General features: G+C 42.2%; 1 protein-coding gene and 13 non-coding genes across 14 annotated transcripts in view; 4 read left to right on the top strand and 10 right to left on the bottom strand.

The window, feature by feature from the left end:
- LOC148971945 (uncharacterized) overlaps positions 1-17,500 on the top strand; it is a 443,851-nt gene that overhangs the window by 224,865 nt on the left and 201,486 nt on the right. The window lies entirely within an intron of this gene.
- On the bottom strand, positions 393-464 carry trnap-ugg (transfer RNA proline (anticodon UGG)). Its single transcript has one exon. It is a non-coding gene; the product is annotated as a tRNA-Pro (tRNA).
- trnar-ccg (transfer RNA arginine (anticodon CCG)) lies at positions 591-663 on the top strand. Its single transcript has one exon. It is a non-coding gene; the product is annotated as a tRNA-Arg (tRNA).
- trnap-cgg (transfer RNA proline (anticodon CGG)) lies at positions 1,492-1,563 on the bottom strand. The gene has a single exon. It is a non-coding gene; the product is annotated as a tRNA-Pro (tRNA).
- trnap-ugg (transfer RNA proline (anticodon UGG)) lies at positions 2,252-2,323 on the bottom strand. The gene has a single exon. It is a non-coding gene; the product is annotated as a tRNA-Pro (tRNA).
- On the top strand, positions 2,450-2,522 carry trnar-ccg (transfer RNA arginine (anticodon CCG)). Its single transcript has one exon. It is a non-coding gene; the product is annotated as a tRNA-Arg (tRNA).
- Positions 2,941-3,012, bottom strand: trnap-agg (transfer RNA proline (anticodon AGG)). The gene has a single exon. It is a non-coding gene; the product is annotated as a tRNA-Pro (tRNA).
- trnap-cgg (transfer RNA proline (anticodon CGG)) lies at positions 3,351-3,422 on the bottom strand. Its single transcript has one exon. It is a non-coding gene; the product is annotated as a tRNA-Pro (tRNA).
- On the bottom strand, positions 4,111-4,182 carry trnap-cgg (transfer RNA proline (anticodon CGG)). The gene has a single exon. It is a non-coding gene; the product is annotated as a tRNA-Pro (tRNA).
- trnap-cgg (transfer RNA proline (anticodon CGG)) lies at positions 4,871-4,942 on the bottom strand. Its single transcript has one exon. It is a non-coding gene; the product is annotated as a tRNA-Pro (tRNA).
- On the bottom strand, positions 5,631-5,702 carry trnap-ugg (transfer RNA proline (anticodon UGG)). Its single transcript has one exon. It is a non-coding gene; the product is annotated as a tRNA-Pro (tRNA).
- Positions 5,829-5,901, top strand: trnar-ccg (transfer RNA arginine (anticodon CCG)). Its single transcript has one exon. It is a non-coding gene; the product is annotated as a tRNA-Arg (tRNA).
- trnap-cgg (transfer RNA proline (anticodon CGG)) lies at positions 6,730-6,801 on the bottom strand. Its single transcript has one exon. It is a non-coding gene; the product is annotated as a tRNA-Pro (tRNA).
- trnap-ugg (transfer RNA proline (anticodon UGG)) lies at positions 7,491-7,562 on the bottom strand. The gene has a single exon. It is a non-coding gene; the product is annotated as a tRNA-Pro (tRNA).

Here is a 17,500-nt window from a genome sequence, read left to right on the forward strand (position 1 = left end):
GGAGACTGCTGGCCTCAGCCGTGATTTGAACCCTGGACCTCTCGCACCCACAGCGAGAATCATATACCCCTAGACCAACGAGCCTGGCTGATGAAGGGAAGGGCTACTTGCATACACTTGTAAAGTCACCAAACGCCGGCCTCCAACAGAATGGGCGGGAACTGGTTTTAATAGAAAGCGTTTGTGGTTAGGAAGCCGCACTCCCTGGCAGGCAACTATTCAGAGTACGTTCTGTGTAAGGAAATATCCGCTTCTCGTCCGGCTGAATCTTGGCTCTGTAGTAGTACAGGTGAACTCAAGAAGCAGTAAGGATTTTAAAACCACGACAGTTTTGAGTTTGGCTCAGTGCTGCAAAAGGTCAGAGCCAACTGGCTGCTTGTTCCAAAGCCACTGGGCTCGTCCGGGATTTGAACCCGGGACCTCTCGCACCCAAAGCGAGAATCATACCCCTAGACCAACGAGCCTTGTCGAAAGCAAGTCTTTCGGGAGGGCGTCACAAATTCATTGAAGTTCACCTCAAAGACGGAACCCGACCTGAAAGAAACCACTTGAAGTCATTTTACAGATCAAACGCAAAGCTTGGCAGACAAGGCCCAGTGGCCTAATGGATAAGGCATCAGCCTCCGGAGCTGGAGATTGTGGGTTCAAGTCCCACCTGGGTCGAATTAATGGGCTACATTTAAGATTGCCGTTCGACAAATTCAAAAGCAAGCCTTTAGCCATGATGACAGCAAAATCTGAATTAGCGAAGAACCAGACAAACTTCTGATAGCTGTGTTGGGTTTTTGTGTGCGTCACTCTGTTCTGATCTGTCCTGCCCGTGCATCAGCCCTACCAGAGCAACAAGTATACCTGTGCTCAGCGTTTCTGCCAAAGAGCGGTAATTCAATTAAGAGCGATATAAAATAGTTTGTATCCCACTACGACAGCTACAGGCCTGCAAACACTTAAATTTGGCCGATGCATGTGACGTCAAGTACTATGTGGCTTGCAATAAATGGCAAGATATGAAGTGGCTGATAGAGAAAAGCAGCAACAGCAAACAGAGTCAGAGAATCCTTGAACTCACACTAAAGGTGACAGGGCTCGTCCGGGATTTGAACCCGGGACCTCTCGCACCCTAAGCGAGAATCATACCCCTAGACCAACGAGGCTGACGGATCAGGTCTCGGACAATTTTTTTCCAGAGTGGTTTACAAGTTCTAGTTCTATTATTTTTGTAATGTTTTACCCTTTTCTCTAGTTTTAGGCCTAATAACATCTGGCAAAGGCACTACCGATGAAAACTAACCTTGGGACTAATTTGGGTCCATCTGCATTCATGAATGTTGACTAATGTACACTGTCACTTTTCTAAATAAAGAAATTCTGGGCTGAGTTATAGTACAGATGAACACAAGCAGCAGCAAGGATTTCAAGACCACAACAGTTTTGAGTTCAGCTCAGTGCTGCAACGAAATGAGCCAAATGGCTGCGTGTTCTGAAACTGCTGGGCTCGTCCGGGATTTGAACCCGGGACCTCTCGCACCCGAAGCGAGAATCATACCCCTAGACCAACGAGCCTGATTAATGAACGTTTGGGCTACTTGCACACACTTGTACAGTCACTGAACGCTGGCCTTTAACAGAATGGGCAGGCACTAGTTTTAATACAAAACGTTTGTCGTTAGGGAGCCGTACTCCCTGGCAGGCAGCGATTGTGAGGACGTTCTGTGAAGGAAATAAACACTTGTCACCTGGCTGACTTTTGGCTAAATTGGAGTACAGATGAAGACAAGCAGCCTTAAGGATTTCAAAAGCACAGAAGTTTTGATTTAGGTTCAGTGCTCCAAAGGAGGGAGCCAACAGGCTGCTCCTGCGGAGACTGCTGGCCTCATCCATGATTTGAACCCTGGACCTCTCGCACCCACAGCGAGAATCATATACCCCTAGACCAACGAGCCTGGCTGATGAAGGGAAGGGCTACTTGCATACACTTGTAAAGTCACCAAACGCCGGCCTCCAACAGAATGGGCGGGAACTGGTTTTAATAGAAAGCGTTTGTGGTTAGGAAGCCGCACTCCCTGGCAGGCAACTATTCAGAGTACGTTCTGTGTAAGGAAATATCCGCTTCTCGTCCGGCTGAATCTTGGCTCTGTAGTAGTACAGGTGAACTCAAGAAGCAGTAAGGATTTTAAAACCACGACAGTTTTGAGTTTGGCTCAGTGCTGCAAAAGGTCAGAGCCAACTGGCTGCTTGTTCCAAAGCCACTGGGCTCGTCAGGGATTCGAACCCGGGACCTCTCGCACCCAAAGCGAGAATCATACCCCTAGACCAACGAGCCTCGTCGAAAGCAAGTCTTTCGGGAGGGCGCCACAAATTCATTGAAGTTCACCTCAAAGACGGAACCCGACCTGAAAGAAACCACTTGAAGTCATTTTACAGATCAAACGCAAAGCTTGGCAGACAAGGCCCAGTGGCCTAATGGATAAGGCATCAGCCTCCGGAGCTGGAGATTGTGGGTTCAACTCCCACCTGGGTCGAATTAATGGGCTACATTTAAGATTGCCGTTCGACAAATTCAAAAGCAAGCCTTTAGCCATGATGACAGCAAGATCTGAATTAGCGTAGAACCGACAAACTTCTGATAGCTGTGTTGGGTTTTTGTGTGCGTCACTCTGTTCTGATCTGTCCTGCCCGTGCATCTGCCCTACCAGAGCAACAAGTATACCTGTGCTCAGCGTTTCTGCCAAAGAGCGGTAATTCAATTAAGAGCGATATAAAATAGTTTGTATCCCACTACGACAGCTACAGGCCTGCAAACACTTTAATTTGGCCGATGCATGTGACGTCAAGTACTATGTGGCTTGCAATAAATGGCAAGATATGAAGTGGCTGATAGAGAAAAGCAGCAACAGCAAACAGACTCAGAGAATCCTTGAACTCACACTAAAGGTGAGAGGGCTCGTCCGGGATTTGAACCCGGGACCTCTCGCACCCTAAGCGAGAATCATACCCCTAGACCAACGAGCCTGACGGATCAGGCCTCGGACAATATTTTTTCCAGAGTGGTTTACAAGTTCTAGTTCTATTATTTTTGTAATGTTTTACCCTTTTCTCTAGTTTTAGGCCTAATAACATCTGGCAAAGGCACTACCGATGAAAACTAACCTTGGGACTAATTTGGATCCATCTGCATTCATGAATGTTGACTAATGTACACTGTCACTTTTCTAAATAAAGAAATTCTGGGCTGAGTTATAGTACAGATGAACACAAGCAGCAGCAAGGATTTCAAGACCACAACAGTTTTGAGTTCAGCTCAGTGCTGCAACGAAATGAGCCAAATGGCTGCTTGTTCTGAAAGTGCTGGGCTCGTCCGGGATTTGATCCCGGGACCTCTCGCACCCGAAGCGAGAATCATACCCCTAGACCAACGAGCCTGATTAATGAACGTTTGGGCTACTTGCACACACTTGTACAGTCACTGAACGCTGGCCTTTAACAGAATGGGCAGGCACTAGTTTTAATACAAAACGTTTGTCGTTAGGGAGCCGTACTCCCTGGCAGGCAGCGATTGTGAGGACGTTCTGTGAAGGAAATAAACACTTGTCACCTGGCTGACTTTTGGCTAAATTGGAGTACAGATGAAGACAAGCAGCCTTAAGGATTTCAAAAGCACAGAAGTTTTGATTTAGGTTCAGTGCTCCAAAGGAGGGAGCCAACAGGCTGCTCCTGCGGAGACTGCTGGCCTCATCCGTGATTTGAACCCTGGACCTCTCGCACCCACAGCGAGAATCATATACCCCTAGACCAACGAGCCTGGCTGATGAAGGGAAGGGCTACTTGCATACACTTGTAAAGTCACCAAACGCCGGCCTCCAACAGAATGGGCGGGAACTGGTTTTAATAGAAAGCGTTTGTGGTTAGGAAGCCGCACTCCCTGGCAGGCAACTATTCAGAGTACGTTCTGTGTAAGGAAATATCCGCTTCTCGTCCGGCTGAATCTTGGCTCTGTAGTAGTACAGGTGAACTCAAGAAGCAGTAAGGATTTTAAAACCACGACAGTTTTGAGTTTGGCTCAGTGCTGCAAAAGGTCAGAGCCAACTGGCTGCTTGTTCCAAAGCCGCTGGGCTCGTCCGGGATTTGAACCCGGGACCTCTCGCACCCGAAGCGAGAATCATACCCCTAGACCAACGAGCCTGATTAATGAATGTTTGGGCTACTTGCACACACTTGTACAGTCACTGAACGCTGGCCTTTAACAGAATGGGCAGGCACTAGTTTTAATACAAAACGTTTGTCGTTAGGGAGCCGTACTCCCTGGCAGGCAGCGATTGTGAGGACGTTCTGTGAAGGAAATAAACACTTGTCACCTGGCTGACTTTTGGCTAAATTGGAGTACAGATGAAGACAAGCAGCCTTAAGGATTTCAAAAGCACAGAAGTTTTGATTTAGGTTCAGTGCTCCAAAGGAGGGAGCCAACAGGCTGCTCCTGCGGAGACTGCTGGCCTCATCCGTGATTTGAACCCTGGACCTCTCGCACCCACAGCGAGAATCATATACCCCTAGACCAACGAGCCTGGCTGATGAAGGGAAGGGCTACTTGCATACACTTGTAAAGTCACCAAACGCCGGCCTCCAACAGAATGGGCGGGAACTGGTTTTAATAGAAAGCGTTTGTGGTTAGGAAGCCGCACTCCCTGGCAGGCAACTATTCAGAGTACGTTCTGTGTAAGGAAATATCCGCTTCTCGTCCGGCTGAATCTTGGCTCTGTAGTAGTACAGGTGAACTCAAGAAGCAGTAAGGATTTTAAAACCACGACAGTTTTGAGTTTGGCTCAGTGCTGCAAAAGGTCAGAGCCAACTGGCTGCTTGTTCCAAAGCCGCTGGGCTCGTCCGGGATTTGAACCCGGGACCTCTCGCACCCGAAGCGAGAATCATACCCCTAGACCAACGAGCCTGATTAATGAACGTTTGGGCTACTTGCACACACTTGTACAGTCACTGAACGCTGGCCTTTAACAGAATGGGCAGGCACTAGTTTTAATACAAAACGTTTGTCGTTAGGGAGCCGTACTCCCTGGCAGGCAGCGATTGTGAGGACGTTCTGTGAAGGAAATAAACACTTGTCACCTGGCTGACTTTTGGCTAAATTGGAGTACAGATGAAGACAAGCAGCCTTAAGGATTTCAAAAGCACAGAAGTTTTGATTTAGGTTCAGTGCTCCAAAGGAGGGAGCCAACAGGCTGCTCCTGCGGAGACTGCTGGCCTCATCCGTGATTTGAACCCTGGACCTCTCGCACCCACAGCGAGAATCATATACCCCTAGACCAACGAGCCTGGCTGATGAAGGGAAGGGCTACTTGCATACACTTGTAAAGTCACCAAACGCCGGCCTCCAACAGAATGGGCGGGAACTGGTTTTAATAGAAAGCGTTTGTGGTTAGGAAGCCGCACTCCCTGGCAGGCAACTATTCAGAGTACGTTCTGTGTAAGGAAATATCCGCTTCTCGTCCGGCTGAATCTTGGCTCTGTAGTAGTACAGGTGAACTCAAGAAGCAGTAAGGATTTTAAAACCACGACAGTTTTGAGTTTGGCTCAGTGCTGCAAAAGGTCAGAGCCAACTGGCTGCTTGTTCCAAAGCCACTGGGCTCGTCCGGGATTTGAACCAGGGACCTCTCGCACCCAAAGCGAGAATCATACCCCTAGACCAACGAGCCTCGTCGAAAGCAAGTCTTTCGGGAGGGCGCCACAAATTCATTGAAGTTCACCTCAAAGACGGAACCCGACCTGAAAGAAACCACTTGAAGTCATTTTACAGATCAAACGCAAAGCTTGGCAGACAAGGCCCAGTGGCCTAATGGATAAGGCATCAGCCTCCGGAGCTGGAGATTGTGGGTTCAAGTCCCACCTGGGTCGAATTAATGGGCTACATTTAAGATTGCCGTTCGACAAATTCAAAAGCAAGCCTTTAGCCATGATGACAGCAAAATCTGAATTAGCGAAGAACCAGACAAACTTCTGATAGCTGTGTTGGGTTTTTGTGTGCGTCACTCTGTTCTGATCTGTCCTGCCCGTGCATCAGCCCTACCAGAGCAACAAGTATACCTGTGCTCAGCGTTTCTGCCAAAGAGCGGTAATTCAATTAAGAGCGATATAAAATAGTTTGTATCCCACTACGACAGCTACAGGCCTGCAAACACTTAAATTTGGCCGATGCATGTGACGTCAAGTACTATGTGGCTTGCAATAAATGGCAAGATATGAAGTGGCTGATAGAGAAAAGCAGCAACAGCAAACAGAGTCAGAGAATCCTTGAACTCACACTAAAGGTGACAGGGCTCGTCCGGGATTTGAACCCGGGACCTCTCGCACCCTAAGCGAGAATCATACCCCTAGACCAACGAGACTGACGGATCAGGTCTCGGACAATTTTTTTCCAGAGTGGTTTACAAGTTCTAGTTCTATTATTTTTGTAATGTTTTACCCTTTTCTCTAGTTTTAGGCCTAATAACATCTGGCAAAGGCACTACCGATGAAAACTAACCTTGGGACTAATTTGGGTCCATCTGCATTCATGAATGTTGACTAATGTACACTGTCACTTTTCTAAATAAAGAAATTCTGGGCTGAGTTATAGTACAGATGAACACAAGCAGCAGCAAGGATTTCAAGACCACAACAGTTTTGAGTTCAGCTCAGTGCTGCAACGAAATGAGCCAAATGGCTGCTTGTTCTGAAACTGCTGGGCTCGTCCGGGATTTGAACCCGGGACCTCTCGCACCCGAAGCGAGAATCATACCCCTAGACCAACGAGCCTGATTAATGAACGTTTGGGCTACTTGCACACACTTGTACAGTCACTGAACGCTGGCCTTTAACAGAATGGGCAGGCACTAGTTTTAATACAAAACGTTTGTCGTTAGGGAGCCGTACTCCCTGGCAGGCAGCGATTGTGAGGACGTTCTGTGAAGGAAATAAACACTTGTCACCTGGCTGACTTTTGGCTAAATTGGAGTACAGATGAAGACAAGCAGCCTTAAGGATTTCAAAAGCACAGAAGTTTTGATTTAGGTTCAGTGCTCCAAAGGAGGGAGCCAACAGGCTGCTCCTGCGGAGACTGCTGGCCTCATCCATGATTTGAACCCTGGACCTCTCGCACCCACAGCGAGAATCATATACCCCTAGACCAACGAGCCTGGCTGATGAAGGGAAGGGCTACTTGCATACACTTGTAAAGTCACCAAACGCCGGCCTCCAACAGAATGGGCGGGAACTGGTTTTAATAGAAAGCGTTTGTGGTTAGGAAGCCGCACTCCCTGGCAGGCAACTATTCAGAGTACGTTCTGTGTAAGGAAATATCCGCTTCTCGTCCGGCTGAATCTTGGCTCTGTAGTAGTACAGGTGAACTCAAGAAGCAGTAAGGATTTTAAAACCACGACAGTTTTAAGGTTTGGCTCAGTGCTGCAAAAGGTCAGAGCCAACTGGCTGCTTGTTCCAAAGCCGCTGGGCTCGTCCGGGATTTGAACCCGGGACCTCTCGCACCCAAAGCGAGAATCATACCCCTAGACCAACGAGCCTCGTCGAAAGCAAGTCTTTCGGGAGGTGAAGTGGTTACTGTCTTTTCGAAATGACTTCTCAGAGATCTCTGATGCCAGAAATATTAGACTTTATTCACAAACAAAGCCGAGCGGTGTCTGCAGACCAGACGCTCCCCCTCAATGGTTTACTTCTCATATATACCTTTCATCTTTTCCACAAATGGTAACACATTCTATAGATATTTTAAAAATATCCTGTACCATGTGACATACTGAAATAGTACTCTCTCTGTTGTATCAGCATCGGCCCTTTTGGGCTTCCAAAAGTCAAACCCAAGGACACACACACACTCAGAACTAATAGTGTCCAGATATCTAACTAAGTTACTTATTTTCTAAATAATAAAATCTTCAACATTCCCCTCTCTGGGGCTTACTCAAGCCCCACTTTCCTTTTCCAGAGTGTAGTTTCAAAATCCAGCCCCCTCAGTTATACTATCTAGTGACTCAACTGAGTCACCCAGTTTCCTTTCCAATGACTAGGTTATGCCACCACACTCCGGAGGAGTTCTCGAGCCAAACATCTTTCTCCATATTTTTTATTTCTTTTCGTTATTCTTTCATTTCTTTTTCTTTTTTTCTTAATGGAAAAAGTAAAAGACTCGAGGTCTCCCTAACAAAATAAAAATAAACATTGTTATAAGCGTGAGCGTGTGCTTTGTTCAGCCTTGCCTGTGTTTGTTACAGCTATGTAAAATACATCAAACATCAAACCATGCAATATACTAGTAAAGTTTTTCTTGTAGCGTAGACCTTGTCTTCGACCCAGATACTTTGCGTATCGTAGAGGGCCACCACTGGGGAGAGGGCAGGCTAGTACATACACCCAGGGTCTGGCTCATCAATCATCTGTTTCGTCCTCAATTGAGGTACTTGAATCCTTATCCAATGCTTGTAAAATCCAATTTGTATCCTGGTAATATATACCTTGGCTGTCCTCTAGACTTATTTTTCCGTTTTCTTGACATTTTAGCACCTCCATTTGTTTAACTGTGGTTCTGACAACCAATGATCTTAATATGGGAAGTACACAACAGAATAATAGTCCTCCTATTAATATTGCAACACCTAAAAACATTCCTAACTTTGCAAACCATGCTCCCAGTGCTCCAAAGTTTAAATCAAGCCAGTCCCATACTTGTTCATCCCTTCCTGCATTTGCTTTAACTTCTGCTCTTAAGTTTTTTATTTTATTCATAGCTTCAGTAAACTTTCCTTCCGGTGCAGTATTATTTGGTATAAAAGTACAACACTGATCTCCAAACATAATACATACACCTCCCTTGTCTGCCAATAACCAGTTAAGTGCTTGTCTATTTTGCCATGTCATTTTACTTGTTGCTTCTAACTGTTCTCCTATTGCAGATAATGCATCATCGGTGTAATTAATAAACCTCTGTTGATTATAGTAAATGTAATTGATCCATTCCACATTTTTGTTTAGCGTGATCCATATGAATATTGATTCAAACCCTGATTTAATTTCATCTCTTGCTTTATACTTATTGGGTATTCCTCTTGGTTGACCTATTGAATCTAATTCCACATTAGGATCTGATTGATAAGCTCTCTTACTTCTGTTCTGGTCTTCTTTTGTATGTTGTTCTGGTTCCCACTGTGCAATAGTAATTTCTTGAATTAGTCTTACCCTAGCACATATTCCTTTCCATTTTAATGGCAGGGAAGCTCGAAGCCGTCCTTTTCCACAGGCCCAAAAGAAATCTGCAACTACCAATGTTTGATCTTCATACAAGTCTATTGATGGCAATGCTAGAGTTTGGTTTTTACATTCTTCTGGGCTAATTTTTTCTCCTTTCCTCGTTCCTAGCGCTAGAAGTTCTGGAGCTCTTACCGGTATTTTTGAGTTATAAGCATTTGTTTTATCTAGGTTCCATACAGTATCGCACTTTCCTTTGAATTTTCCTACATTATGAGTTCCTGTAGACTTATTAAAACACTCATATTCTTGGCTATAGTCTATGCTGTACCATTTTGGGATTTCTACCTTTCCTTTTTCCAATTTAATATTTGCATTTACATCCCAATATTGACACCAGGTTCCCCAATGTGGTCTATTAAATTGTTCATGAAATGCAGAATTTCCTGAGAAAGCTAAGCACTCAGCTGAGCAGTAAGGTCTAAAAAAGTCATCTGTATGACAAAAGTGTCTATTAAACATAGCACATTTTACGTAGTCATGTGGGTTTGGAACCACTCTTACCTTATTCAAGGGGGATTTGGAGCACATTAAGCAATTGCTCATACCTACTTCTCTCGCTGTGTATGTTGCCCATTTATACCAATCATTATTTTGCGCTGTTTCCCATAAAATATCTTCCTCACTAGTTCCCTCAAAATTTTCATCTTCAACATTTCTTCGTTGTTTTGATAGATTTTGTTCTTCGCTTATTTCTTGTTTTGTTGAGGTTGTTGTTGAGTTGTCACTGAAGTCATTTGAGGGTTGAGAAGTCAATTGTAGGGAAGTCTGGGTGGCGTTGTCTATCATTTGAACTTGAAAGGAGGTTTGGGTGATGCTTGTATCTTGAGCTTGCAGTATCAGACACAGTGAGCATGTGAGGATCATTGTCAGGAACATTATCGGACTCATTATTTTCAATTTGTTGATCTTCTCTGCTTTGCTCAACTTGCTCTTCTGAGTTTTCACTATTCTGCACCCTTTCCACCGTTTCATGTGTTATTTCTTCTCTTTCCTCTCTTTGTCTTGGAACTCTTGTGCAGTGGTTTAGATGATACCAGGCTGTCTTTCCTTCCACCTGGACAGCTGTTGGAGTAGCTGTCACTACCTTGTAGGGACCCTCTCTCCTAGGCTCATTCCACTTTCTCCTGAATACCCTCAGATATACTTGATCACCGGGAACCACTGGACACGATGTTTCTGTCTCCTCACTGGGCTGCCTTCTCGATTCCTGTAAATATATAGCTTTATGTATTGCAGTTAGTTTCTTCATATAAGATCGTAATTCCATTTGCAATTGTTCCAATGGAGGTCCTTTGTAGGGACCTCTGCAATACGGCACAGGCATGGGTCGACCCGTAAGCATCTCATGCGGTGTTAAATGTGTGATTCTATTGGTTTGCATGCGATAATTCATTAGTGCAAGTGGTAATGCATCAACCCAATTAAGTTTAGTGCTTTCACATATTTTGTTAATTTTGGCCTTGAGAATACCATTAGCTTTTTCAACTATCCCTTGCGATTGTGGCCTATAAATGCACCCTAATCTCTGTTTTATTCGCAATTGTTGTAGAACTTGTTTTACAGTTTTTTGAACAAATGCTGACCCATTATCAGAACTTATTTCTGATGGTATTCCAAATCTAGGAATTACTTCTCTTGTCAAAAATTTAATCACTGTGCCTGACCCCTCATCTGCTGATGGTACTGCCTCTACCCATCTACTAAATCTATCTATTATCACAAGCATGTATCTTTTGCCTTGTACTCGCTTTATCATATCCACATAATCCATTACCAAGTGTTTGAATGGTCCTTCTGGTACTGGTATGTGGCCTATTGGTGTTGCTGTTCCTTTCCTAACATTATATTTGGCACAAATTTCACATGTGGCCAGAAAATTGTCAACCATTGCATACAAATATGGGGACCAATATCCCTGGTTTTTAATTTTCCTTATTACTTCCCCTCTCGCACAGTGATCAAATCCGTGCGCATCTGCAATGAGAATATTTAAAAACGTTGTTGGTGCAACAATCTTCCCTTCATGTGAACGCCAAATATCATGTTCATCTTTTTTGGCCCCTCTCTGATACCACATAGAGTGTTCATAAGGGCCTGCTTCTTTTTGAATTCGAGCAATATCCTCCAATTGCGGTTGTGGTTCTATCAGAACCACTGGGTTTAGTATTGCTACTTGACATCCTGATGCTTTTTTGGCTTCCAAATCTGCTACATTGTTACCTTTAATGACAAAGTCATTTCCTTTTTTATGAGCTTGGCATTTAATGACTGCCAATCTTGTTGGAAGCATCATAGCAGAAATTAATTGACCTATTTCTTCTGCATGCTGGATAGGAGTTCCATCACTCTTTTTGAAACCTCTTTGTTTCCATACTGAACCAAAAAGATGACATACACCATGAGCATATGCTGAATCTGTAAAAATATTTGCAGTTAGTCCCTTGGCTAACTGACACGCTGTTGTGAGAGCTTTTAATTCTGCTAATTGAGCAGAGCAAGGCTGTACACACTGTTGTGATATTACAGGAACAAATTCATCTTTCTCTTTTCTTATCACTGCATATCCTGTATGCGTTCCCAGATAATCTTTAAAACTTGAACCATCTACAAAGTAAGTTACTTCTACTTCCGATATTGGTGTGGATTCAAGATCTGGTCTTAATCTGGTGAATGCCAATGAATTGGCCACACAATCATGTTGTTCTCCTTCATATTCTAAAGGAATTAATTCAGCTGGATTCACTGTATCACATCGTTTAATAGTAACATCTGGATATGTTAGCAATGATGAATATGCTAAAATACGAGCCTGAGTTAATACAAATTTACCTTGTTCTATCAATTCCACAATCTTATGGTGAGCATAAATAGTCACTGGGTACCCCATAGTTATTGTAGATGCTTTATCATATGCATAATACACCGCTGCAAGACCCTGTTGGTAGCATGGTGGGTAGCCTTGAGCTACATTATCTAGCCTTGTGCTGTAATAAGCTATGGGCTGTTTCTTCCTGCCACTGCAAGTGTCTTGCATCAGTACAGCTGATGCATAGCCATCAGATCGATTTGCCACGTATAAATGAAAAGTTTTAGTGTAATCGGGATTTCCAATTACGGGTGCCCTTTGTAACTCCTTTTTTATGGATTCAAATGCTATTAGAGCATCTGTATTCCATTTTAATGGATTATCTAGATTTCGTAGTCCTGCTTGCTTCATAATTTCCCTCAGTGGAGCTATTTTTATTGCATAATCTTCTATCCAATCTGCACTGAATCCAGTCATTCCTAGAAAAGTCATCATTTGTTTTACTGTTTGTGGCAATGGTGTTTTACTTATGCCTTCTAAATGATTTGGAGCAATAGCTTTTGTCCCGTAAGAAATCATTCTTCCCAAATATTCAACCTGTGGCTGACAATACTGTAGTTTAGTTTTGGATGCCTTGTGCCCTCCCAGGGCTAATTTTGTGAGCACTTTTATAGAATCCTTGTGACACTGCTCCCGTGTTTCTGAACAAATCATCAAATCATCTACATATTGTAGCAAAGTGCTATCTATCACAAGGTCCTCCAAATCAGCCTTAAGAACTTGGTTGAATATGTGTGGAGAATGTTTAAACCCTTGCGGCATTCGTGTATAAGTATACTGTTTATTCGCATATGAAAATGCAAATAAATATCTACTTTTTTCTTCCAATGGTATACTGAAGAAAGCATTACATAAATCAATCACTGTGAAATATTTTGCATTAGGCGGTACATTTGTTAACAATGTATGCGGGTTTGGAACATCAGCCGGCCAATCTTCAGCGATTTCATTAATTGATCGTAAGTCATGGACCAGGCGCCATTTAGTTTTATTCGCTTTAATTACAGGTAGAATTGGAGTGTTACAGTAACTATTTGTTTCTATTAACACTCCTGCTTTCACCAGTCCTTCAATAGTGTCTTTTATGCCTGCTTCTGCCTCAGGTCTTAAAGGGTACTGCGATTTACGAGGTAGACGTGCACCTGGCTTAAGTTGTATTGTTATTGGGCTAGCCGATTTAACCAATCCCACATCAGTGTCATGCTGAGACCATAACTCAGTTGGTACTTGTTGTTCAGTTTCCTTAAATAGTTCATTAACAATAGTTTCTATTGCTTTGGAGTTTGTCATCATTTGTTTTTGTATTCTTTGATTAATGATAATTTCTTGAGGAGACCCTATTAATTTTGTTGTATACAAAATTTTAATGAATTGTTTGTCACCTGAATGAAAAATTAGCGGATTTATTGTTGGTACCCACTGGCATTGTTCTGCTTTTTGCATCATTGGTCCTAAATCTTTTGTCTCCCAATTACTTCCTACATATAAGGATATATGTGGCACAGAATCATGTACATTAAACCAATCTTTTATAAATTTGGTTTGTAATATACTCATTGCTGCTCCCTGTTTTCCTATTACGATATCTTTCACATTAAGTTCAATTTCTTGATTTTTAGTTTTTTCTTGCCACATTTTTTCTAATCTTTCATCTCTCTCTGGGTCATATATCATAGTACAATGAAATTCTGACTTTGGCACCTGCGCTTCAATAATCTGTGCTTCAATGAACTTTCCCCATGTGTTAACTATTTGCTTTACCTCATTTTCAATTTGTCCTATCCAATATACATTTGCTTTTGGTTCAGAGATCATCATTTGAGTTTTTATTCCTTTCTGGTCTATATACACTCCTTCTGGAGAGCACCAAATTTTAAGTCCTAATTCGCATAATGCATCTCTTCCTAGCAAATTAACAGGAGTCTGATTTGATACGAGGACAGGTAGTGTCACACTTTTATTTTCAGTTTGTATGCAAACTGGAGCAGTCATAGGAATTAGCTGCATTTGTCCAGAGAATCCTATTGTCTTTGCAAATTTTCCAGACAAGGGGAGATGTGATGCATAATTTGAATTTACACATGTATAAACTGCTCCGGTATCCACTAACATTGGTGTAGTTTTACCTTCTATTTTAATCTTTAACATTGGTTCTTGATCAGCATTCGTTGTCAAAATTGGCAGCTGATTCTCCCCTATAGGATTCTCTGGGCACCCCTAATATCCTTGATTTGGACCTCCCCAAGGGTTTACTGGGCCTTGACATGGACCCCGAAAAGGCTGTTGCCATCTCTCCCCCCTCACAATTCCCGGTGATTGCCGATATGGATTGATGGGGCAGCTGATTTTATTATGTCCAGGCTGTCCACACCTCCAGCACAGAGAGATCTTATTCAGTTTGCCTCTTCCTTTTTGTTCTCCTTGCAGAGGAAACCCTTTGGAAACAGGCTGCTGCTGTTGAGCATAAACATTGACAGTGGGTATATGGCTCTGGTATGTATTTTGAGGTATTGCTTGAGGGAGGGGTTGCTGCATAGCTGCCTGTGGAGCACTCACAGGTGACATCACTGCCATTTGTTCTGAATCTTCTCTTTTTACAGAAGCTTGAATCTTTTTCTTATTATTGCTTGTTAGGTGTTCAATCTGCAACTGAGTCAGTTTTCTCTGTAACTCGTTCTCTTGATTTTTTATTCTCTGTTCATTTTTCCTGTATTGTTCTACAGCATGAGTCACATGGTCACAAAACTCTTTGTGTGTTTTAGAGTTTAATCCAACTACATCCTCCAGTTTGCTTTTTACTGTTTGTGGCATTGCCTCTACCACAGCATTTCTGAATAATGTAGCCATTAATGGGTCTCCTTCTGGATTCCCTTCAGTCTCTTGTTTCCATCTTTTTAATTGTCTTTGTATGTATGCAATCGGGCTTTCTGTATCTCCCAGTTGATCCCCTTTTAATGCTTTAGGGTCTATTCTGGTTGGATACTCCTGACGCAGTGCCTGCCATACGGCTGGACGATATTCATCAAAGACAGTTCCATCCATGTAATATGAATCAACAGCCCTGTCTAACTCAGATGCTTGAAGGATTTCCTCCATTTTTGATCCTCCTAAGATTTTTGCCAGTAGTGCTTTAATGTCCCCCACAGCCAGCAGTTTGCCCATTGTTTCTTCCTCAAACACTTTAATCCACTTTCCAGCTCCCTCATGAATGTTCGGGAGTCGAGTGACTAGGCCCTCAAGGTCCTGTGAGGCCCAGGGCACATACTGACCCTCGCTACCCTTAATTAGAATTGGGAGTTGTTTTGCTAGTGTCCTAAGCCTTCCTTTTTCTCTTCCTTGTGACCACCTCTCCTCGCCAAATGACAACTCCGGTTCATTCCCTACATTTAAACTGTCCAATAGTCTACTTCTATTTCTGACTAATTTGTCTGTTTCATCTATCAATTGTTCTGTTTCTTTAATTGATTGATCTATCTCATCATCAAGCATTTGTGCTACTATTTCAATATTCTCTTCAACTTTTTCAATTTTTTCCTCATCGTATTGTGTTTTTATTTTTTCTAATGCTTTCCGCGCCTCTTTATAGCAATCTAAGGGCAAACTTTTCTTAGATGTTTTATTTTGAGTCACTTTTCGTCTCACATCTGGTCTTGTTTCTTTGTCTTTATCTAATTCTACTTGTCCCTTCATTTTCATTTCTCCTATTACTTCTACTAGTCCCTTTAGCATTGGGAACTGACCTTCTAGTTTACTTGAAGGTGGTTTGGCAAAGATTTCCTCTTTTTTCTTTGTTTCCTTGTCTGTCTCTTTTATTATTTTCCTTGCCTGTTTTATATTTTTCAATAATTCTTCTCCCTCTTGTTTGAACAATGCCAGCACCGCCTGTTCTTTTTCTCGTTTTTCTTCTCTAGTTTTTCTTTTTAGGCTCTTACCCTTTATTCTATAATTTTTTATCAATGTGTCCATTTCTTCGCATAATGATACATCAAATGTGCCTTCTTTAGGCCATTTTGTTATCATATCTTTAGTTCTGTTCTGCCATTTATTTGACATTTTTTCAATTAATTCCTTACACAATGGGTATTTTAACCCTAGCATTTCTACTGGAGAGGCCATAATTCTCTTTTAATCAATTATTATTTTATGTAATTATTTTCAGCTTAAAATAGTCTTTTCTAGTTTTGTACTATGTAATACAAATTTTCCTTTATCTTTTCTTAGAGGTCGTTTTTGAATGTTTTCTCATTTACCGCTTTTCTCTATTTGTTTAATTACTTTCTTCTTGAACATTAGTCTTTGTATGAGCAGAATAAATAATTATTTTAGCACCAGTCATCTGGATATTTCAAATTCTTGATTATATTATTCTATTTTGCAAAACTAGTTTGTCAATTTTTGTTTTCTCACCTCCACAACATTCAAATCATTCAACAAAGTCCTTTATTATTGAATGGGGACAATTATTTTTATTTTTTTTCTTTCACTCTTGTTCCTGAGGCTTATTACTTCATCCTCAGGACTCATACACACATTCCTTATCTCTTTTCCAGTGAGCAATTTCACCTCACCACCAGACTACAGTCTGTGACGGTCAGCAAGGGTCAAAGTTCACAAGGAGCAGAGCTTATTTTTTACCACTGACGCCCAGAGCTCATTCATACACACACACCAGTTACTCTAGTCTGTACTTCACTCCCTGTCAGTTTTAAAAATAAAAATAAAAATAAATAAAAATAAAAAATAAAATAAACTCTTTAAACTATCACACTTACTGACACAATGACAAACAACTTTAAAATTAACAACTTTAAAATTAACACTTTAAAACTTCCCCGAGCAGTCCATTGCTAATCAATGCGGTAACCGGAAGCTTAATTTATCTATACCTTCCCCGAGCAGACCATTGCTAATCAATGCGGTAACCGGAAGCTTAATTTATCTATACCTTCCCCGAGCAGACCATTGCTAATCAATGCGGTAACCGGAAGCTTAGTTTATCTATACCTTTTTTTAGCTACCCTGAGCAGACCATTGTTATACAATGCGGTAACCGGCAGCTGAACTTATCTGTACGCATGCTATCTAATTAACCTTAAGAAATACAGATAACCCTGATATCTTATCAGTAACCTAAAACTTTTTTTAGCTACCCTGAGCAGACCATTGTTATACAATGCGGTAACCGGCAGCTGACCTATCTGTACACATGCTATCCTATTAAATAAGAAATACAGATACCACTGATAACCTTATCAGTAACCTTATCAGTATATATTCCCTTTTCAGTACCAAATTAATACCAATATTTATATAATCTGCATCAGACTACAC

This window comes from Pimephales promelas, chromosome 16, assembly GCF_988280905.1.
Source record: "Pimephales promelas chromosome 16, fPimPro1.hap1.1, whole genome shotgun sequence".
NCBI classification, from domain to species: Eukaryota; Metazoa; Chordata; class Actinopteri; order Cypriniformes; family Leuciscidae; genus Pimephales; species Pimephales promelas.